Source organism: Triturus cristatus, chromosome 5_2, assembly GCF_964204655.1.
Source record: "Triturus cristatus chromosome 5_2, aTriCri1.1, whole genome shotgun sequence".
NCBI lineage: Eukaryota > Metazoa > Chordata > Amphibia > Caudata > Salamandridae > Triturus > Triturus cristatus.
In genome coordinates, this window is record NC_140588.1 from 600424017 (window position 1) to 600447476 (window position 23460).

The 23460-nt window shown below is 46.5% G+C and overlaps 1 protein-coding gene across 8 annotated transcripts in view; it reads right to left on the reverse strand.

The window, feature by feature from the left end:
• Positions 1 to 22922, reverse strand: part of PRRG3 (proline rich and Gla domain 3) — a 244823-nt gene extending 221901 nt beyond the window's left edge. For 3 of the 8 annotated variants that reach the window (XM_085607685.1, XM_085607678.1, XM_085607679.1), the window contains exon 1: positions 22785 to 22922. The gene's annotated coding sequence lies outside the window, so the exon portion shown is untranslated. Of the gene's footprint in view, positions 1 to 22537; positions 22558 to 22784 lie in introns of those variants that run through there. The other 5 variants (XM_085607677.1, XM_085607681.1, XM_085607686.1 and 2 more) reach the window with 5 other exon arrangements.
• Between the last annotated feature and the right edge of the window lie 538 nt (positions 22923 to 23460).

Sequence of the window (23460 nt, forward strand, 5' to 3'; positions counted from 1 at the left end):
ATCCTTTATATATACTTAACACAAGACCACAAACGACAAAAATCCACAATACTGTACTTTAAATTGGTTTCAAGATGGTAGAATTAGCTTAGTTCAAGTTGTTGGTAAATGCGACACAGTTCTCACAAAAGTACCTGGATGCGTAACGCAAACTAAACAAAAGTCTCGCAGTGTTGGAGATGCGTCGGTTCCTTGCTTCGGGGGAGAAGATGCGTCGCGCCTCAATGCTTGCGCAGAGTAGGGGAGGAGTCTTGATCCTTACCGGAGAGGAGGTGATGCGTAGATTCTCGTGCTGCAACCCGGTTGCGATGCGGTGAGATGGCACCTCGATGCAGTGCGACAATCCGGTGCGATGCGATAAGATGGCACCCTTGATGCAACGACGTTGAGACCATGCGACACGCCCTGGCAGCCTTGCGGCGACTTTCATACTTTGGAGCCGCGAAAGGCCCTGCGACACGCTTCTCCGATGATGCGAAGGCGACTCTCACAGTTGCGACGCGCTTCTCCGGTGATGCGACAGCAGACAGCTGCGATGAAGGCACGCTTCTGGGAGATGCGGCGGCACGCTTCTCCGGCAATGCGATGACTACAGCTGCAGTGGCAACACGCTTCGTCTCGGCGCGTCGCGCTTCCAGCTCCCAGCGACATGCAGGCTTCTGCAGATAGAATTCCTGGCAAGGAAATTCAGAGGGGAGCTGGTGGTGAAGTCTGTTGTCCCTGAGACTTCAGCAGGAAGCAAGCACAAGTTCAAGCCCCTGGAGGAATATTCTGCACGATGATGAAGTACACACAAAGTTCCTTCTCTTCTCCTTGGCACTGAAGACACCACTGTAGGCCAACCCAGCAACACAGCACACTGGCAGGGGGGCAGTACAACTCCTACAAATTCCTTTGGTTCTTCTCCTTGGCAGAGGTTTATTCTTGTTGTTCCAGAAGTGATCTAAAGTCTTGGGGTTTGGGTCCCCATATTTATACTACTTTTCTCTTTGTTCTCTGAATGCAGAGAGGCCTTTGCCTAGTCCAAACCAGTTCTGGTCAGTCCTGAAGCACTTTGTTTACCTGACTCCTTCTTTCCTTTCAGAGTGCAGGGCAGAGACATCAGACACCACTGGAGGTGGAGCCAGCATTGTGGAGGGAAGGCACAGCCCTATTCAGGTCCCAGGTGCAACTCCTCCCACCCATCTACAAGCAGATCTTCCTATTCAGCCCTGTGCTGACTCACCCTCTGCCCTGGAATCCCCAGCCTCTGCCACTCAAGGAACCAGACACACAATACACAACCTAGCAGAGGTTGGCTTGGAGAGTTAAGCAAGAAAATACCTACTTTCTAAAAGTGGTATTTTCAAACACAGAATGTTAAAACCAACATCACTAAAAGATGTATTTTATCATTCTGAGTTCAGGCATACTAAATTAGAATTTCTACCATGTTCCCCGAGTGAGTTAGGATTATAAGATGTAATAATCAAACTGTCCATTCTGGCCTACGGAGAACAGGTAGCCTTGCAATAGTGAAAAACGGAAATGGCTGTAATTCACTATTAGGACATGCCACACACACCAGGGGTTGTCCTACCTTATACTTACAATGCACCCTGCCATTGGGTCTACCATAGGGGTGTCTGATAAGGGAAGGTTTAGGGACTTGCAAGTGGGTGCACTTGGTCAGTCAGCATGGCAGTACCAGACTGCACATAGGCTCTGCAATGCCAGACCTGGAACACACTTTACAAGCCGCTTCTGTGGGTGGCACAACCAGTACTGCAAGCCCACCAGCAGCATTTGATTTACAAGCCCTGGGCACCCATGGTACACTGTACGAGGGTCTGACAAGTAAATCAAATAACCCAATCATGGAGTCACTAATCAATACATCAATTTAACATAGGGAGCACTTGCACTGTGGCACTGAATGGCAGTGGCACAGTGCCCAAAGCATCTAAACCAGCATAACATATCAAAAACAGAGGAGGCAATCTGAAAAAATGGAAGGGAGACTCACGCCAATGGTACCAGGTATAACAGCCCTCTGGATTTTCAAATAGCTGGTTGAAACCGATCTTGCGCAAAAAGGATTCGATGTACTTTAGCCAAGGAATTTTCCTGCCATTGTCACATGCGAGGCATTCTTTTATGATGTCTTTCGTGAGTGCTCCCTCTGTATTTTGCCAAATTGCATCCCAGAAAAGCAGGGGGCAGACGTTAATATAGTTTTCAACGAAGCGGATGCCCAGCTCATTGTGGAGGATGAAACTGGAGCTAGAGATCAGCACTCAGCATCTTTCCGCAGAATCTTATTTCCTCTAGTTGCACTTGGTGGCTGTTCTCAGTTCCCCAAACCTCAACCCCATAAGTCGCAGATGGGAGACACTGATCTATAGATCTTTAGTGAAGGAACCAAAACGTTCCCTTTCTTAGGGTGAGGCAGGATGAGCTGCAAATATACGGCACTAGACAGTTTATTCCCACTGCTTGCTATATGTGCTTTCCAAGAGCTACTATCACTAAAAGTCATGCCTAGGTAGGTGAAGGTGCTCGTGCTGAGTAGGCTATGATCGCCTAGCTTCAAGGATGAGGTATTATATTTCTTGGGGCCGCAAGACATAATAAAAGACTTGTTAAAATTTGTTTGTAGATCTAATGATGCCATGAATTTAACAAAGCCATTCTTAATGCTATATTTAAATGTTAGCTATGTTGCTGAAGCTGAACACAGGCAAACAGTAACAGAGAAGGAAACCAAGAAAGAAAAAAAAAAAGAAAAAAAAAAAAAAAGGATTCCCCCAAGAACACATAAATAACCACAGCGTAATAAGACCGTAATTAGTCCCTGTTGCATGGGAGGAATGGAAGAGAAAAAAAAGGGACAAAGATGCAGGACTGACCACTAACTAGCAAGGATTTTTAAAGGACACTGACAGACAAATGAAAATCAAAGGCAAGTAATGGGCGGAGTTGGAACTCCACAAACTATCTACAACAGGTTGCTAAGCAACAGCGCAAGTGAGGTCTATGCTCAACCTAAAAAGATAGGAATTTAGTTATAGGTATGTCACAGAAAGAATCTGTTGAGAATCCAATATTCATCAGACTCCAAGATACCAAAAGTTAACAATGTTACCCTTCCTTGACACTCCATATTTTATTGTGTTATTTTATCTAAAAGAGATATAGACCAAAACCATCATTGGCTTTGCCCTCATGAATATTCATGGTTCACCCAAAACCAAGATGCCAGAGCCAATCCAGGATGTAAGTCAAAGGTTCAAACCAGATTCAGAAAGCACACTGTGGTGAAGCATTTACACTATTTGGAATGTGAAAGTTATTTCCGAGTTTTACTGAAAATGCACAATAGGTTGTCATCATGGAAGCTATGGTCATCGTATGATTTGTGAGCAGCAGCTTGCTAAATGTTTCCTGCGGGATGCCTTCCCACCGTGTGTATCTATGAGAAAGGGAAAACAGTGCTAACAACCCTTTTTCCACAACGCGCTTCCATTACAATGCGGTCGTTACAACGACTATGTTGTTTCTACGCCATCCATAACATTGCAAGTCAGTTCAACGACTTGCTGTAGGGGGTGCGCTAACCTAAGGAATAGTATAAATTACTATTCCAACACCTTCCCTACTGTTGCATATGCTGGAGGTGGAATAGTAAATTTTACTATTCCTAAGTCCAATGCGCCCCCTACAGCAAGTCGTTGAAACGACTTACGATGTAATGGATCATGCCGAAACAATGCGGTCCTTGTAACGACCGCGTTGTAATGGAATGTGTTGTTAAAGCATTAGTTATAAAAACCCATATTCATGAGAAAGACGCAAGAATGAACAAACACTCAGGAAATATGAATAGGTTGCTTGATTAGCACTAAAGCACCAACGCTGGACCCCCAAATGGGAAACAACCTTTACAACGCAGGCATTACATTGCACTACCTTTACAACGCAGTCATTACATCACATGTCACTACAACGCATGTCACTACAATGCAGGCATTACATTGCAAGTCATTACAACGCATACCATTACAACGCATAGTACCCTTACACTATCCGACACTTACCCTACTGTTGCACTCCCTGGAGTTAGAATAGTAATTTGTACCCCTACACTAGCCAACACTTACCTTAAATGTGATGTAATGGTATGCATTGTAATGGTACAATATGATGTAATGGAATGCGTTGTAAAGGTAGTTTCTAAAAATGCAATGTAAAAGAATGCGTTGTAAAGGATGTTGCGATGTAAATACTGCATTGTAAAGGCATGCGTTGTAAATGTATGCGTTGTAACGTCATACATTCCCCCAAATTGCCCAATCCCAAAAGAAGAGAACATTTTCTAAAAAATTAGATGAAGGAATAATTTGCTTAGACAATGTACAAATGATGCCACTAGGTCGTAGGATGGACTGTCACAGCCTCGCCTTTGCAACCAGCTGGTTAGGATTAGTAACAGCTACACAAACAGAGGAACTGCAAATAAGACATGCTCCACACCCACTGAAGTAATGGGACCGTTTTCATGCAACAACTGTAAATTCCATACTAGCTCAACCTTGGAGAGCCAATATAGCAACTGAGCAGGGCATTAGAGTTGACCACTGTCTCACGGAAAATATGCACCCTCCTAGGTCAGTTAGCAGCGAAGGCTGGAACTGCTTTCTGGACAATGTAAGGTCTCTACCAAAACATGCAGTGAACATGTGGGACCTGCTGCCCTCCACTAACCCTCATATAGGGTTCCTGACAGAAACCTGGACTAAGCCACACTCCAACCCAGCTATTGCAGTGGCACTCCCTGATAGCTACCACATACAAAAACTAGACAGACCACACAAGACAGGAGGAGGAATAGCCATTATTTACACAGACCCCATGACATTCTCCATTCTAGACCAAGTATGCAACGACCAGCTAGAAATAATGGTATTTAAAATGACCTTGCACCATAGTCTTAACTGGAAAGGAGCTATAGTATATCGCCCACCGGGACCTCTATTCAACACCACTACTCAGCTTATGGAACTCATTGCTCCACACGTCATATCTGCCAGGAACTTCCTACTCCTTGGAGATTTTAACATACACAGCGAAATCCTAGACAACCCAGAGACTTTGTCTCTTTTGACAGAACTGTCTACACTCAATCTAACAATGATAAATAAAGCCCCAACCCATCAAGCTGGACATACTTTGGACATAATACTAACAAACTCCCCCGATATATCCTACGGAGCTACGCTCCCCGACATGGTCGGCCCACTCTATGGTTGAGTTCCGTATCAACAGCCCCAAAGCACAGTCTGCTCCCAGATGCTAGCCAAAAAAAAAATACAGACACTGATATAAACTCACGCCAGCACACTTTGAAGCCGCCTTTTATTCACCTCAACACTCTGAATCAGAAAATGTCGAACAATGCTTAGCCTCCTTCAATGCCAGCCTACTATCCACCATGGGCAGCCTAGCCCTTATGGGGTGATTCGGGCGCTTTATAAGATAATAATAATAATAATAATAATAAAAACCATACCTCAAGTAAAAGGTTAGCAACTTATATTCTATATGCATGCAACATATATACAATCTATATTTTGATATATTAGTCACACGCAGAGGTCACATATGTTTGTGATCAAATCAGATGCATATCTTGTAAATAGTATGAATTAATTGACCTGATATACGACTCAAAATTATAACTTAAAACAAAGGAATATGCCTTTGCTTCTTGACTGGACATTCTGCTTTGAATGTTTTGATACTTAGGCGATAAGGGTCCTACAAGTGAGTGATGTACTTAAAGCTGTTTGGGTATTAGTTGGAAGAATTATTGGGGCGGGGTAGACTGTCCTCTTTACTACTCGTTGTGCTGGGAGTGATGGGGGCTTCTGCCTATGGGTGGTATGGGGAGGGAAAACCTAAGAGTTCCTTTAATTGCTATTTGTCCAGTTTTTTGTACAATTACAAAGTTGTTCTTTGTTCAAAGGTGAGTTTTCATGTGGTTGAGTTACATACGAGACTGCCTTGGGAGGTTTATTCTGGCGTTCTCAGTGGAGCAGGTACCTCATAATGTCAAATGGAAAGTGAAATGACGGTTTCAGGGTGTGCAGAATGCCGCTGCCAGGGCCAACCTCCATTTAAAACCAAGGTCCCATATGGCACCACACTTGAAGTCGCTTCACTGGCTTCCAGTTAGGGAGTGAATACAATTTAAGGCTGTGGCAATGTTTTAAAAGGCCCTCCATGGCAAGGGGCCCAGTTACCTCAGAAAGCGGGTTAGCTGGTACACCCCGAAGAGGACTCTAGGATCAAGTCTGTGGGCGTATGTCTGCGCACCTAAAGTACGACTGGCATGTAGGGGAGGAAAATCCTTTAGCCATCTGGGGGAACAGGCATGGAATAAACTTCCGTTGCCCCTCAGACTTTCCCAGGATTTGCAGAGTTTCAGGAAACTGTTGAAAACCTGGCTCTTTGGAAGCTAATTCATTTTTGGGTCTGCAGCTGTGTGATTCTGTAGCGCCGGGACACTCCTTTTGGAGTATCTGTGTGCTTTATAAACTCTCTCATTCATTCATTTGGAAAGTGAAATGACCAGCAATAAGTTTGTGACCTATTATGTTTGTGTGCTAAATAATTATGTGAAACGAAATAGGGTGCATGCGTACCTGCAGAGATGGAGTGTCAATAGCGTTTCTTCAAGAAACTCACTTATGGGGGGACTTATTAAATTTGTCAAAAGACGCTGGAGGCGGCAAATGTATGCTACCTCACACTCTGGATATGCCAGAGGTGTACTAATGTGGGTGGCACAGGGAGTCCCATTTAGGCCCATGAGAACCTGCTTGAAAGCTGATGGACGCTATGTCATGGTGGAGGGTAAACTCAATACACATAGCTTGTGCCTTATCAATATTTACGCTCCAAATGTTGTTGATGGCGCCTTCTTGTGTGCAATGCTGGGGTCAGTTCAGGATTCCCCTGAAGTGGAAATTGTGATGAGAGGCGATTTTAATTGTGCTCTGAACTGTAATATAGAAGGATCCCTTCCTAGTGCAAATGCCAAACCTAGGGCTGTAGCTGCACAACACCAGATGAAGGGTAGTCTGGGGCTGGTGGATATCTGGCACCAGAGAAGACTGTCCGTGCGAACATACTCCTGTCATACCCCAGTGACAGACACATACAGCCGGCTGGATTATTTCTTAATACTCACAACTGCAGTCCATAAAATCAAGGATGCTCAGTATATGGCTCGTTACCTCTCATACCACTCCCCATTATTGGTTGCGCATTCACTTCATATGCTTCTACCGAAAATACCACTCTGGCACCTCAATGCAGATGCACTTACTGACCCTATATTCTGGGATGCTGTTCGCAGGGAACTGAAGGAATACTTTGAACTTAACTGGGAATCGACGGACAGAAGGGCCAGCAATGGGATGCCATGAAGATGTTACTTCGGGGGTTTGCATGACTACTACAGTGGGTAATAGGCACACATTGGAAAGTGACCTGACTAGGCAAGAACGAGTGTTATTGTGAACAGAAAAAATAAATAATTATGCAAAAAAGAATATTCAAAAACACAATTGACCCCCACCAAAAAGGCAGGTATAACAGAATAGAATACCCAATGACAAAGGGTTGGAGAATTATGTGACCAATTGGATAAGCATGTCCACAGCACCAGCCGGAGAGGTTGGTATATAGAGGGAGATAAGCTTGGGCGCCTTCTAGCACGGTTAATAAGTTCAGAAAAGCAAATACTGCCTGTCCTTGAGGTGCGGGACAAAGGGTGTAACTTGGTGCATAAGCCACAGAAGATAAACACTGCATTTGCGGAACATTTGAGGGAAGTATACTCTGAACCGCAGCAGGTAGGGGGGAAACAGGGGATAATTTCCTATCACGAGGGTCTCTCGCTTCGGTGTCTCACCACGAAGGATAGGGAGGCTTTGGATGCCCCGCTAAGCAGACAGCTATTGAGGAGTGCTGTAAAGGCCCTGAACTCCACTAAATGGCCAGGTATAGATGGCCTACTGACCGAATTTTACCGCCATTTCCCAGATATCCTGATTGATAAATTGCGGAATGGTCCTCACAGAGGCCTTGGAAAGATGGGAACTACCATGTTCCATTCAAAAGGCCCTTATAGTGCTTTTATCTAGGCCTGGTAAGGGCCCCACGGAGACAGGTTCTTATAGACCCAGCTCTATTGTGAACGTAGAATTCAAACTCCTTAGCCAGGTATTGGCAACAAGAGTCCTGCCTTTCCTCCCATGACTGATACATGAGGATCAGCCAGCCAGGTTTCATACCTGGCAGAAATACGCTCCGTAACATTTGCCGATTGGCGCATATTATGTATTCGCCTGAATTGGAAGAAGATAACTACGCCCTTTAGATATTGAGCAGGCATTCACATCTGTAAGATGGGAATATATCTGTCAGGTCCTTCATAGGATGGGTCTGGGCTCCCAATTTATAAACTGCATAAGATTGGTATATGCGAACCCACAACCCAGGGTTTGTATGGGAAGGTACGTCTCAGATTCAATAGCCCTGCAGCCTGGCACAAGTCAGAGCTGCACCCTGTCCCCCTTGATCTTTGCCATAGTTACAGAACCTTTAGCCCGCAGACAGAAATAGATCCTTAGGGGATGGGGAATACAGACGGGGGCGATGGAGCATGTCATTTCACTGCATGCCAATGACGCTATGGTATACTTGAGACAGCTGGATCAGTCGGTCCGACTGTTACTGAATGTGCTGACAGGGTTTGGGGAGGTCTATGGGCTTCAGATTAACAGGTCCAAGTCATTATTGTTCCCACTGAGATGGCTTAAGAGTTTACCGTCGGAAGGACTCCCAAGGATGGATCTGCATTGGACAGTAGACAAGGTTCGACATTTAGGGATGAGGGTTAAACATAGCGCACTATGAAAGGTAGTTTTAGGACTATAACATGGGTAGAGTGCTGGAAGGCGTGCGACATGCCATTTGGTTCTGGAACACACTGCATCTATCCCCAATGGGCAAGATTTCCCTTATTAAAATAGTGGTATTGTCATGCTGCCTCTATGTTCTGCAGGGAACTTACTATGAACTGCCTAGGAGCGTTTTCAGAGTACTGGATTCACTCTTGGTGGAGCTACTTTGGAACAGAACGAGGTGCAGAGTAAGCCTTGATAAGCTACAGAGAATGTGGGACATGGGGTGGCTTGAAGCCCCGGACCTAGAATTATATTATTTGGCAGTCCAGCTTCAACAGGCAGTAAATTGGCTGGACGCTGAGCCTAACTGGGAAAGATCCCTGCTGGTGGGCATGCATCATGGATATCAACTGGGGTCTCTTTTGATGCATGGCAGACACTTGCCGGGGACATTCCCCTATTTTATCTGGCTGATTGACAGACTCTGGAACAGGACAATCCACGCACCCGACCTAGACATCTGGACTATATGTCCTTTTGACCAGATAGCGCAGTTGATGTCAACAGATAGGTGGCACTGGGAGGCTGCTGATGCTGGTTGACCTACACCCGGGATATAGATTTATACCTCTGCAGGATGCCATGGAAACCTGTGCTTTAGTATCGGGACAATTCTTACAGCATGCAAAGATTGCAGCCACAGCACACCAACTATTTATTTATGCAACTTATAAAGCGGCAACTAACCTTGGGTGTCTCGGCGCTGTGGACTGGACCGAGGAAGGCTGACACGGACAACTATTTGTTAAAGAGCCAGGTCTTTAGCAGTTTCCTGAAAGTGAGGAGAGTGGGACTTATCTTGATGTGGAGGGGAGAATGTTCCAAAGCTTGGTGGTGGCGACCGTGAATGTTCTGTCACCCCAGGAGACTTTTTTAGTGCGGGAACAGTCAGGAGGTTTGCTGCTGAGGAGCGTAAAAGTCTGGTGGGGTTGTAGGAGCTGAGAGATTTCCTTAAGAACTCTGGTCCAGTGGCGTGGATTGCCTTGTAGGCAATGCATAGCGCCTGGAACTTGGATCTGCTTCTAACGGGCAGCCAATGGAGCGGTCGTACCAAATTTGATATCTGTTTCAATTTGGGAGTAGCTGTAAGAAGTCTGGCGGCAGCATTCTGCTCTAGTTGTAGTTTATTAAGAACTCTTTCTTGGGCATTGATGATAAGGCCTTTACAATAATCGACCTTGGACATGACTAGTGTGCTAATGAGGGTTCTACCAGCGCTGATAGGGAGAAAGGGTAGAGGTTTTTTTATAATTTTGACGATGTAAAAGGATGCCGAGACAACTGCGTTGGCATGGTGCATAAATGTCAGCTTGTTGTCAAACATGGCACCCAGATTTCTTACCTTCGATACAGGTGACGGAGGTGATCCTAAATCAGCTGGCCACCACGAAGGGGACCAGGCAGGGGAGAGATTACCAAAGATCATTACCTCCGTTTTGTCTGAATTTTATTTAAGACAATTGTTTGCCATCCAGGTACTTATTGATCGCATTCCTTCTTGGAAGTTTGCTGCCATCATCCCTCCGTCATCGTGGACCGCCAACACAAATTGCGTGTCGTTGACGTATGATGTCAGGCCCAAGTCGTAGGATTTAATGACCCTTGCCAAGTCTGACACATAGATGTTAAACAAGGTCGGACTTAGCGAGGATCCTTGAGGTACACCACACGGGAGGGCAAAAGAGGGGGAGTTGAAGTTACCGAGCGTCACTGATTGAGATTGGTTGGAGAGGAAGGAGGCTAGGAGGGCCTTGGCTTTATGAGAAATGCCAAAGGCTGTGACACGGTCGATCAAAGTAACGTTGTAGGAGAGTAGGATCTGCACCTTATGTTGCCCCCACTTTTTTCCTGATGTTAACACTGGTTTCTGGCTATCGTCTGGCTGGGACGCTGCTAATCAGGGCCCCAGCCTCTCTGTTCTCTCTAAACAACTTGGAGTGCATAATAGATGCACTAGTGATTGGATACTGTACCACCTTATGAGCCCCTAGTTTATGGTACCTTAGGTACCAAGGGCATAGGTACTTCACAGGCCTACCAGGGGCTGAAGCATGTATTATGCCACCCCTGGGAAGCTGACTAAATCTGACACCACAGGCCTGCTACTGCAGCCTGGGTGAGGTAGTGTTAGCACTCCTCACTGAGATATAGGTTCACTATATCTCTACCTACACACACATATAAGCCTATCAGTCACCCCTAAGGCAGGCCCCATCAATCCTGAGGGCAGGGTGCTTGGTTTCCATGTGAGGGGGTGCCTCTGCCTGAGCAGGGCCTCTCTGCAGCTCTCAGAGTCCATTCTCTGGGGCTGTTTGTGAATGCGGTCAAACCATATACTCTTAAGTGCATTATAACCTCGCGGTAAATGCTAACTCTGGGATGGCTGCATCAAAACATGTCGTGTTTGGCGTCAAACACTTTGGAATCATACCCCCACACCAGTAACTGGTGTGGGAATATGATCCCACCATTCAAGAGGGATAGACATGTACCCACTGTGGAAACATGGTAGAATCCTGAAGAGCCCAGGCATCACAAAATGGATGCCACCAGTCACAGACACTGGGCTGCCCTCGTGCTGCTGTCCGAAACTCGCAGTGGAGGAGGCCCAACAATAGGCATCCTGTCACAGGGAGGTGTGGTCACCTCCCAGACAGGGTTTAGTGTATTGGGGCTGGGTGGGTACACTCCTAGAGTGCTGTGAAGTCCTGCACTGGGGGAGCAGTAGGCTCCATAGTGCATATGCCAGCTCAAACCGGTTCAGGGGCTACCTGCCCCTGCTCGGGCGCGAAACTGGACAAAGGAAGTGGGTGTAGCCACCCACTCCCCTGACCCTCCCATAGGTAGGGTCATAGAGCTAGTCCCTCCCTTCCTTCTAGTATAAGTTAGGAAACCCTTGCCATTGCAAACTCGATATCCCTGGACGATGCTCTGAAGAATAATCTTGGACCTTCGACGTTCCACTACCTTTGAAAGACTGAAGAATCTCCCTTGGAGTCAAGGAGTGACTCCCTGCTTGGCAGGCACCAAAGCTTTGCATCAACGGTCGCAAACTTTCCCGCTCCTGCTGGAGTCCGAAGTCCCTGCATCCTAGGAAGAGGATTTCCTGACTTCTCCAAGGCCATCGTGAGTCTCCAGCGATGCTGAGGCAAGTGGAAACACACGAGTGATGAGGAACCGCAATCCCTGGGTACCATGCACTATTTCTGAGTGCAACCCCTTCACGACATTCTACAAACTCGTGCTTTGGACCACGTGTGGTCCAAGCCTCCAGCAGTACTTCCACCGAAGATCAGAGGCCTCCCCCGTCCCGAGTGACCGTGGGCCCCTGTTGAATGAATCCAACCAAGGAGTATTCGCGATCCCTTGCCGGTTGGCTTGTGGGTCCCCAGAAGACTTTTCTACAAAACCAAAGGGCTCCTCTGGTTGCTCCAGGACTGCCCTGACTAACTTTCGCTGGGTGAGTCCCTCAGACCTTGCTGGTCTGCACCACTGACTTTTTACACTTTCCACAAGACTTGCTGTTGCCAAGGCTTGTTGGCTCCAATCTGGTCGCCGCCACCGCAGTAAGCTGCAGACTTTGTGGGACACGCTGAATCCAGCTCCTGGTCATCGTCGACACCTCCTGGACCTCGTGGCTGAAGAGTCAAGACACCCATGGTCACCTGAAATCACCCGACGACTGGGCATCCAGCTCCCTTGCCCTGGGTCACTGCCAAGTGACTTTGAACACTGTCCCCTTTGCTTTCATGTCTTCCTTCTTCTGAATCCAGGCTTGGATTCCACCAGACACTATTCCTGTCTTCACAAGCAGCAAGTCTTCTTTGGCTCCCATTGAAAACGACGCCGCGACCAGACACCAAAAGACACCTATGCACCCGACTTACCTGGGTGAGATAACTCCAGCACTACGGTGCTCCTGTGTGTGTTGGCTCTAGAACTACTTACCCTGTAAGCGACTTGCTTGTATACTCTCCCTAAGTATCCTAAAACTCTAAAATTCCAACCGCAACTTGCTCCATTGAAGTCAATTGGGATCTGCGGCTGTGTTCTCACACTGCATGCGTGTCCCGTGGATCCTTTACTTACCTGCCTTGTGTGGATTAGAGACGCCCCAGCACTTCTGAAGGCCCTAGGCCATGTCCCCTTGCAAGTCGTTATCTCCAAGTCTCTTTTTTAGTATATGGTCTGGTACGCCCCTAGGGCCCCAGCCATATTTGTGCTTAAATTGTTGTGAAATGTTGATTTGTGCATATGTCCTTGACTTCTAATCTCAAAGAGATTAGTACAGTGTGTATAGTCATTATATATATATATATATATATATATATATATATATATACACATACACATACACACACATATATACACACATACATACACACACCTGTGTGGTGTCCTTTCATTTAGTGATTCAAGAGATTATAAGGTAAAACAAGCTGCTGTACATTCCTCTAAAGACTTAGCCTGAAGGCTGCTCTCCACAGCTACCACTAGAATAGCTTTCTTTAAAAGGTTGTCTTAAACCTACTACCATAAGAGTCGATTGTACTGGTGCAAGGCGGACACTTTAACTAGTGACTAGCATATGCCAGGCCAACTTCTCACAAATGTGGTCGACCATGTTGAATATTGCTGAGAGGTCCAGGAGCACGAGCATCATGGCACCACCTCCGTCGAGTATCTGTCTGATTTCATCGGATGCTTTGATGAGAGCAGTTTCGGTGCAGTGGCCCTTTCGTCAAGTAGGTTATTTTCGTCAATAAAATGTGCTAGCTGTGTATTCATGAGTTTTTCAGCGATTTTTGCTGGGAATGGAAGACAGGCAATAGGTCTGTAGCTTGAAGTGTCGGTGGGATCGAGGTTGTTCTTCTTTAGAAGGGGCTTAATGGCTGCTTTTTTCCAGATGGAGGGGTATGTACCTGTTCTGAACATTGAGTTAAAGATGTTTGCTAGATTGAGGCCTAGAATATCTGGAATCAGTTTGAGAGTGGAAGGGGGGCAAGGGTCGTTGGGGGATCCGGATTTGATTGTGGTGAGTAGGTGCGTAATTTGTTCTGTGGAAACTTGACTAAATTGCTCGAGTGAGCGAGGGGTATGTTTATTGGTTGTAGTAGCGTTACCGGGGTGAGGAGGGATTTTGAATTTGTTGGGAGCTATTGTGTGGTTGTCAGTTGTGATGTGGGTTGTGAAGTTAACGTAGATGTTACTGACTTTTTTTTTTTTAAGTAGTTGGCTAGCGAATTACAGAGTGTTTGGGAGGCGATTGTGGGAGAGGACGATCCTTGTCCAGATAGCTTGGTAACTACTTGGAACAAGTGTTTGGCAAAATCCTGGGCCGATTCAATTTGTTTGAGATCGTAGTTGCTTTTCTCGGTAATGAGGAGGGGTTTGTAATTGGCTAAAGCTTTTTTATAGAGGATTTTTTGGGCTGAATCGTAGTTTCGGCACCAGCATCGTTCTTGGTGCCTGCATTTTTGTTTCTCAAGTCTCAGTGATTCAGTAAATCAAGGGGGAAGAAGGAGTCTTTCTGTTTGAGATATTTTTGATGGGGACCACCGTATTAACAGAGTTCTGAAGCCATTGTGTGTAGTAGTTAGCTGCGAGTTCAGGGTCGAGAGGGAGGTCTTGCTGAGTTGCAAGCAGATTAGACATAAGATCTGGTGGTGCAATCTTGCTCCAGAGTTGGTATAGGGGGAGGTACTAGTTTTAGTTTGTATATCAAATAAGACTGCGCAGTGGTCTGTCCATGGCAGCGGGAGGATGTTCCCTAGGGAAATTTGCTGATTGTTGGAAAACAGTCCGTCCACTGTGTTTCCGGCGGAGTGTGTGGGGGAAGAGACTAATTGTGGGAGGCCTACCGCATCTAGTTCGGCTAGAAGGGCTGATGTGTCATGATTGTCATGGGCTTCAAGATGGAAATTGAAGTCTCCAAGGATAGAAAAGTTATTTTCTCCTGCTACTAACTCGAGTAAGCAGCTCAAGGAGGAGAGGAATTCAGTTTGGGAGCCAGGGGGGCGGTATAGGAGAATACCTTTGAATGGGAGAGAGTGGGGGACCATAATTGAGAAGGTGAAAGCTTCACAGATGTTGGTGGGGATTATAGCAGTCCTAACTGAGTAATGTTATTGATGGATGAGTGCAAGGCCTCCTCCTTTTTTGCGGGTTCTGTCGTATCTGCAGGCGGAGTAGCCTTCAGGTGTTGCTGTGCAGAAGTCTGGCCCACAGGAGGGGTCACCCCATGTTTCTGTTATGAAAAGGAGGTCTAATTTGTGGTCTTCAAGGAGATTAAGAATTTTGTATTTGTGTTTAGGGAGGGAGCGAGCATTTATAAGAGCTGAGCGAATTTTAACATGAATGTTGGGTTGCAAGTTGGTAGATGATGGTGGAGGTGTGAGGGGGTTGTCTAGTGAGAATGGGCAGTGGATGATGGACTGAGTGGCTGTGGTCTCGAGATTGAGAGGAGGGCAGGTCTAAGTGTGTATGATAGTGCTGGGTATGAATTTAAGGTGTTTGGAAGTAAAGGTAATGGTCTTGTTGTGTGGAACCGAATTGGAATGGCTAGGGGGCATGGCCCATAGCCCTATGGCCTACATTTCCCGAGGCTCCTGATACTACACAAACACTCGCCACTTTGTGGTCTATGGTTGGGGGCCGCAGACCTGTAACCCACCTTTATAGAGCGCTGGTGCAGACAGGTGAGCTAAACCACTAGGAGTGGAAGAGAAACAGCAATGTCTCAATGACGAGCCCCTTTCCCCCAGAGATTGGTCCAAAATATACACAGGTGTTTGAAAGATATCTGTGAGCTCCCGGTTTACAAAGATCCAGTATAATATAATACATATGAATGACATGTCCCCCAAGTGATTTCACACTATCTATCCAACACAAGATCCCCGTTGTCCGAGATGGGTGGCTGGAATTTTTAGGTCTCGCCTGGGCAGCGCTTGCACTGTCTCTTCACGACATGCTGTATTCAGGATATGGGTGGAAAGCTCTGCCCACTCTCCGCCCATCTTTTTGCTTGGCTCCTGTCCCTGTCCTTTGTAAATGGTGGCTTTTCATTGGTCAATAAACTTAGTAGTCCCTCCTTAGTATCGCCTTGTATCTTCTTGTAACCACCCATGAGGACACCCCCTGTTACATGTGCTGTTACTCCCTGGGTTTTAATTACAGCCCAAAGGTACTTTATTCCTTAAAGGCTTCAGGGAGGACACACACTTCATCCTAAGCTAGGCTGGCAGTGGTTTCTTCACTTACTAGAACATATCACATTCATATGAGACCGTCTATAAATTTCCCTTCATCAGCTCCATACAGAATGCAACCTAATCCAAAATGAATGCAATAATTCTTTTGTCACATTTCAAAGCTACTAATTGCATATATGGACATAGCTATTTGAATTTACTCGTAGTAATATTATGCATGCAATGCATTATGGGTAGGGTGGATTTACCATATCTTCTGCAGAGTGCAGTACCATATGTGACCAAAAGAGGTCCCCTTTTGGCCACATATGGTACTGAACCCTGCAACATAGCTAGGTAAAAAACATTGCCATTTATAATGCCAATTACTTAAAGTTTGTAGACAAGCAGTGGTGGTGCCTCTCACTAGGGACCTCTAGGAGCAACTTGCGGTACTGCATCTAGACATGCAGTGCTGGTGCCTTGCTCACTAGGGACCTCTAGGAGCAGCTTGCGTTTTGCACCGAGACAGGCAGTGCTGGTGCCTTGCTCACTAGGGACCTCTAGAAGCAGCTTGCGCTACTGCCCCGAGACATGCAGTGCTGGTGCCTTGGTCACTAGGAACCTCTAGGAGAAGCTTGCGGTACTGCACTTAGATACGCAGTGCTGGTGCCTAGCTCACTAGGGACCTCTAGGAGCGGTTTGCGGTGCTGCACCTAGACGTGCAGTGCTAGTGCCTTCCTCACTAGGAGCAGCTTGCGGTACTCCATTGAGACATACAATGCTGGTCCCTGGCTCACTACGCAAGAATTTGCCATGCACTAGGTCTCGCATTACTAGAAGTATGAACTATTGGCGTTACATTATTATTTGAAACGCCAATATCTCAAATTATCAGCAATGCGAGACCTATTTCATTACAAATGCTTGTTTACATGTGGTCCTGGCGATGTCAGCCGGTGGCTGCATATTGGGGAGATGTATTGACACCGCTTAAACGTGCAACTGGAGGGATGTCACCAACAATTAATAAATGCTTGCTGAACTCGCTGCCTGAAGACCTTAAGTGAAAACTGAGCAGACACTTTACAGTTCCGGATCTCACGGTGGCAAAACAATGAATAGCTATCCACTGGATTAGAAGCAGGTCCCCAACTAGGGAGCAGTGGAAGGAGGATCTAAGGGAATGGGAAAGCGCAGAGAAGAACATATGAGAAAAACAAGTTAAGATGATAAGCTGCCTGAGGGACTGTGGCATGGGGACTAATGTTATGAGACTTGCTGGAACCGGTTGCTAGCGCACCCAGAGGAGTTGGGTCGAGAGGGAGGGTTTGAGGTGCAGGGTCAGATGAGGCTTACCCCTGTTTGATTAAAAAAAAAGTATCATGGGTGGCCTCGACATGCTGAGTAAACATGCATGACATGTACACTAAATAAACAGAAAAAAGAAAAGTGTAGATTGTTGTATAAATGGAAACTTCAAAGGGGAGGGGAGGTTATAACGAGAGATGCTACAGTTTGCAAATGGTTTATTCGCTTTATAGGTCAAACTGTTGCATGGCAAGCTTGACCGATAACTTCCTGTATGTGAAGAATGTGAAGAAACTCTTATGGTTGAGGTCCAAGCCCCACAAGCTTCTATAATTTGGAGCCTGCAGCTGCACACCTACTTTTATCTCCGTAGGATGGAAACCTCTAACCTGCCATGTGTCTCTCAACTGTGCACCGACAGTGGTAGCTGGCCTCCAGCAGAGCCCCACAGAAAGACCGAGCCGAAATAAATATATTTATTTACAGCTAAACGGGACCGAGCCACACCCAAGAACATCTCAACGCCTACTCCGCCCTCACAGCTAGAGTCTTAAATGTGACAGCCCAATCTTTCTTTAAACATACCTACGGACCCCTACGATCAAATCGACGTTAATTAAATCAAAAGGCGTTCATTGCAAATTATCCCCTCTCTAAGTAGACGTAAAATCGACTCGAATTCCAAATGGCACCCACACCGTGACCAAAGGGACCCCACACCGTGACCAAAGGGAGGGAAAACATCAGTACGTAGATACAGCGGTGAAGAAGCACCGAGATGCACCGTAAATATGTCCGTGTGCGCCCAGTCCCTCAAAGGGCTGTACAAACAACCGGGACTGATTATTTATTATGTAACAAACGCTCAACTAAATGGTATATTTAATACGTGTACAGCGTGACTTTAGTATGGCATTTTTTTTTTTATGTGTGAATTCTCCGGCGCTATAGGTGAGAAAACATAAATCACGGAAGATGCAAATAAACCACAAATAATCGCGTAAGTACACAATGCAAAAACGTACCAGCTGTCCTGTCTTGAGTCATGCTAAGATGCATGGCTTCACCGAAAAGCGTGTGAGTAAATATCGAAAGACGTTTGCCCTTTGAGCGGTTTAAAAACAACTTAGACCGTTGGCAAGTCGAGTATTTTAGCTTTTTACCTCACGTCGATGTTTTTAGCGCTTTAAGGATAACCCCTGTTATATGAAAACAAGCCAGCGTATTAAGGAGATTCCCCAAACCTCTATTTCAAAAAATCAGCCATGTCCAGATCATGAAAAAGCATAACATGATCGCTGCACACTGAAAACACTCGCACATCGGGATGCATTGTTGTTGTATTAATTGATGTGCAGGGGGCGCAATGCACGTCCTCTCACCCACCCACTCAGCGCCCTTCCCCACCCTCCAACCAGTGCATTCCTCCTCTATAAATACACCATCAATGGAAGGTTGCCAAGGTAACAATGAGGAGGCGGGCGAGAGAGCCAGTCATGAGGATGCTGTTGCTGATGCTGTCACACATACATCTTCCCATCTTTCAGACCTCACAAACGTTTACCAACACATCGGAGACGAGGCGGACTTAGCTTCTTCTGGAGGCAGCCAGCATTACCCGCCAGCCCCCAAGCGGCGGCGACGTGCCATTGCATATCCGAAGAGGCGCCCAGAGTCCACTCTCGGTAATAACACAGTTTAGCAGGCATGTCAAGAAATAAAGTGACAGCACTGGCACAGCCGGCTATTTAACACACAGAGACTGCTTTTCCCACTTCCACGAATCACGGCGCAGTCACCGCTGAGCAGAATGCAGTGTAACTCAGTGAACATGAGAACCCCCCGCAAACGTACCCTGCATGACTGATACAAGAGCACAGCTTAAAAGTGTCCTGCATGAAGGCTGTAACAATGTAGCACGCACAAACGCTGGCAAGAGTACCCGGCTCAAACGTATACGGGTTGCAAGCCCATCCGGCTAAAAAACACTCAATGTTAATGCCGACCAAAGACATATAGCTCAGGAGTAGACTGCTGGCAACTGCCACAGAGCTCAAGGACCAAACAAGCGTACGCTTCCAAATAAAAGGGCACACGACGCGTATACAGCCTGCACGCAAGCTGCAGAAACACAAGTACCACGCAAACATGCTGTAAGCACACGGCTCATATGCAACCTGCATGCCTTAGCGCAGCTATTCTGCAACGCACAATAGAAACATTAAGACGTAGAGGCTGATGGGCACGGCTTTTATCCAGCCCGTTTAACTCCTGTAATGGCTAATTAGAAGTATAATAGACACCTCTAAGATTTTGTGACTCAGTGTTTGAAGTCTGCATTCTGTGAATCGGATACAACTGGTCCACAGTGCATGACTCATCCTTCTCGCAGGACCGAGAACTCAATGTACCAAGTTACTGAAATCGGGGATCAGACTGAACTACAATACCAGACCCACATTTAGCTGCTCCTAAAAGGCACTTTTATAGCTCATCATTTCACATTTACAGTTCCTATAGCTTCATAGTCACAGGCGACAGAAATACCTACTAACAATGCATCTCTTTTAGTTCTCTTTTGTGTCCCTGGAAAAAAAAAAAAAAAATTTCTGCCATGCGGCTCATCGGTGATACAAGTTCAGAGTACTAAACATATTGAGGCAACATGATTGGTAATTGAGAACGCAGCCATTAAACTCTTCAACAACACAACAGTTCATGACTGCCTAACTTCATGCCCAGCCAACAGGCCCCATCACCAAAGTCCACAGGCCAGCAGCCCCCATCACCAAACTGGACAACCAAACAGAACCAATTACCCACCTGCAGCAAAGCAAAATGGGCCACGCCACCCACAGCCCAATAACCGAACTCCAGCACAGCCAGGCAGTCCTCATTATATAAATCTAGCACCGCTACAACCGCACTCCAGCATGTCTAAGTATAGTCCATAGATAAAGTCTAGCATGTTTGCATGGCCGACTGGCAGGTCAGTTCATCTGGTCTCTTCACCTATGGATTTGCACAGGTTTGCATCGCATAACCGGTCACCTCAACCAGATCCAACCTCATCTCATCCCAACTAGAGCCCATCCCCTTCTCAATAAAACAGAATCATATTGCCCCCTGCTTATCAACCCTACAACTCCCAGTCATCCAACTTTTGCTAAAATAAATAGGGGGCTCTTGTACAACTAAAGTTTCAGTCCAACAAGTAACCGTTACACCTGGTCCCCCACCTCCCATTTACAGATGCAAGCACCCATTTAACACCTACCGTTTTCTTCAACAGGTTCCCACCATTCACCTCCCGGGGAATTCAAAACAACCCCTGAGCACCACTTTCACTTAATCATATAGGGCCCCCAAGAACCACCTTCCTTGACCCCAAATGATTCCTTTTAAGCACCTTTCTTGTAGCCAAAAGATTCTTGTTGTCTCCATCGACTCCCCACTAAAACAAAACCAACAGTCAATAAGAGGAACAAAATGCAATGAACTCACGACACGTTGACTACCTGACACTCAAGTCACCATTTTTTTGATCAGGTCTTCCTAGCACACCTTTGAATCACATCAACAGGTGTTCACTGCCCATTACCAGCCCAATCAAAATAAAATGGCGTTAGGTTTACTATAGTCAACACATTCCAAGTAGGCTAGTTAACTTAAATAAGCATTCCAAATCTCCCGCCACCTTACACACCTAACCCTGGGCCGGCTTTCACACACTCAATATTTCATTTTAGAACTTAATGTGCCCACTGGACTCAAAGCTGAATCAGTTGCTGAAGACATCACAGAGCTCTCAAAATGGCAAAACCCACCTCATGACATCCCGCCTCCCACACTTTCACTTCTTTACTATTTACTAACAGTCCAAAGGTGGTGTAATACAATTGCGTGCGGGACCACATAAAGCAGTTTGGATGAAACAGAATTGCAAACAAAAAAACTTAAGTAGGAGCCCAACATCTAATGTCCCGAATACTAACCCATATTTGATTTTCCCGAGTTGGATTAAAAATGCACCACAACATACAGAACAGGTTGTTGGGATTGGGAGGGGGTTACAACCTGTTGACACATACCCTGACAAATGTATAACTATAACAAAATATTTCTGCTCTATGTCCACATTTTTTATTACTGAATCTTTTTCCTTCCCTTGCCCACTTTTCTTTTCAATCTTTTCTCCACCTTTACTGCTGGACCTTTCTCTGAGAAAGGCAACAAAGTGATCTTGAAAACCTGCCATCAAAATAACGACTGATAAGGTATCACCATGCATGACAATGCTTTGTTCAGTTCTTAAACTCATAAGCATGCATTTTATACCCACCCCTACTCAGTATTATGTGTTGATCCCATGAGTCACCTGTCCCACATCTCTACAATCCCCATGCCATCTAAACGCACATTCCCTCTCTTTTTAAACGCCGTCTTCCCTGCACATGCGGCCACCAGGCCAAAGGTCTCCGTCTCCACCTGTTCTTTCAGATCCCTACAGCGACACCCTCCCAAATCACCCCCGCCCACCTTTACTCACGACAGCGTTCTCCTCCTCTTCACACCAGTCCCTCTCACCGCTTCACTCTCTAACCTTTAACATTCGCCCTCCCTGCACTACCCCTTCCCGTCCCTTCATCACACCTCACAACTATCCGTGTCCATTTTCTCATCTTCCCACACCATGACTGAACACCACGCATCCTAGTCCTTTCCATTCCACTTTAAAGTGCTGCTGCCGCCACTCATCCCCGGTGTAGTTTAAACTCCGCTCTCCACCTTTAATCACCCCAACCTTTTCGCTCCTCCCCTCCTTTACTCTATGCTGTTTCTTCCCCTCAGCCCCTGTTTTGTCGTTTTCTTCCATACGGCTCTACCTCATATACATTTTAACTGTTGCCTTCTGCCCACTACCACTCCACCTGTCCCTGCCTATGTATCGTCCACTATCTTGCATGTCCTATCTCTCCTGATCAATCTCTTCAACATCCACCTCAAACTCCACCTCACCCCGTGCCTTTCACCATCCTCATACGGCCCTTCCCGTCCTCAACCCCTGGCCATTGTTTTCTTCAGTCCTGCTCTCACCACTCCAGACCCCTCTTCCCTCCGTCCTGTCCAGTTTGCTTCCCCACCCCTCCTCATTTGCTAGGAATTAACCTCCCCTGAGCATAGAGAACGCCCAGCGTCTAGCTACCCTGCTTCAGCCCACCCCTGTCACGCGGCTGTAACTGTCTACGCTCTCCCCAGCAGGTACCTCATGTTGGGCTGCAGCTGTTGCGGGTGCCGCGCAGAGGGGCAGCCAAGCCTCCTCCTCTCGTCTCAGAGCCAGCGGCTCTCAGCATCCAGGCGCGGCAGTACAGCCGAGCCCAGCCAAGGGGCGGGCCTGGCTGGTGAGCCCAGTGACTGACGTGTGGCAATAACCAATCAGCACCGGGAACAGATCGTTTCGGGACACTTTGGGACTTGTAGTGTACAGACGTGGCTGCTGTCATGCCAGTAGTCCCTGAAGGAGCGTGAGCGAATTCCTTCATCGCGTGGTCAATTGTGAATAAGGAGTAGAATATTAAGGTCGATGTAAGGCTGTCAGAAACATCGACTCTGTTTTCAGTTGGTTGATTTTTCTTACTGCTACTACATTTCCCTTCACCCCCCTGGAAGCCACTGGAGCTCGCCTGTATAGCACCTGTTAGCGTCATTTGGTGTGGTTCCCTAACTGCAGTACAAAATATGACCGCTAAACGGCGCACCTGGCAGAGATTTACCGGTACCGTGAATGTCTGCGTAAATGGGAGTTCCCCGCAGAGACAGCACAGCTCTTTATGTACAAGTGAAACAGTACAACGTGTCCCTAAATTGTTCTGATGGCCAGGATTTACAATGCCTGCAGCTGAACAAATGTAAGCGCTTCCAGTGAACCCAACCACAGCCTT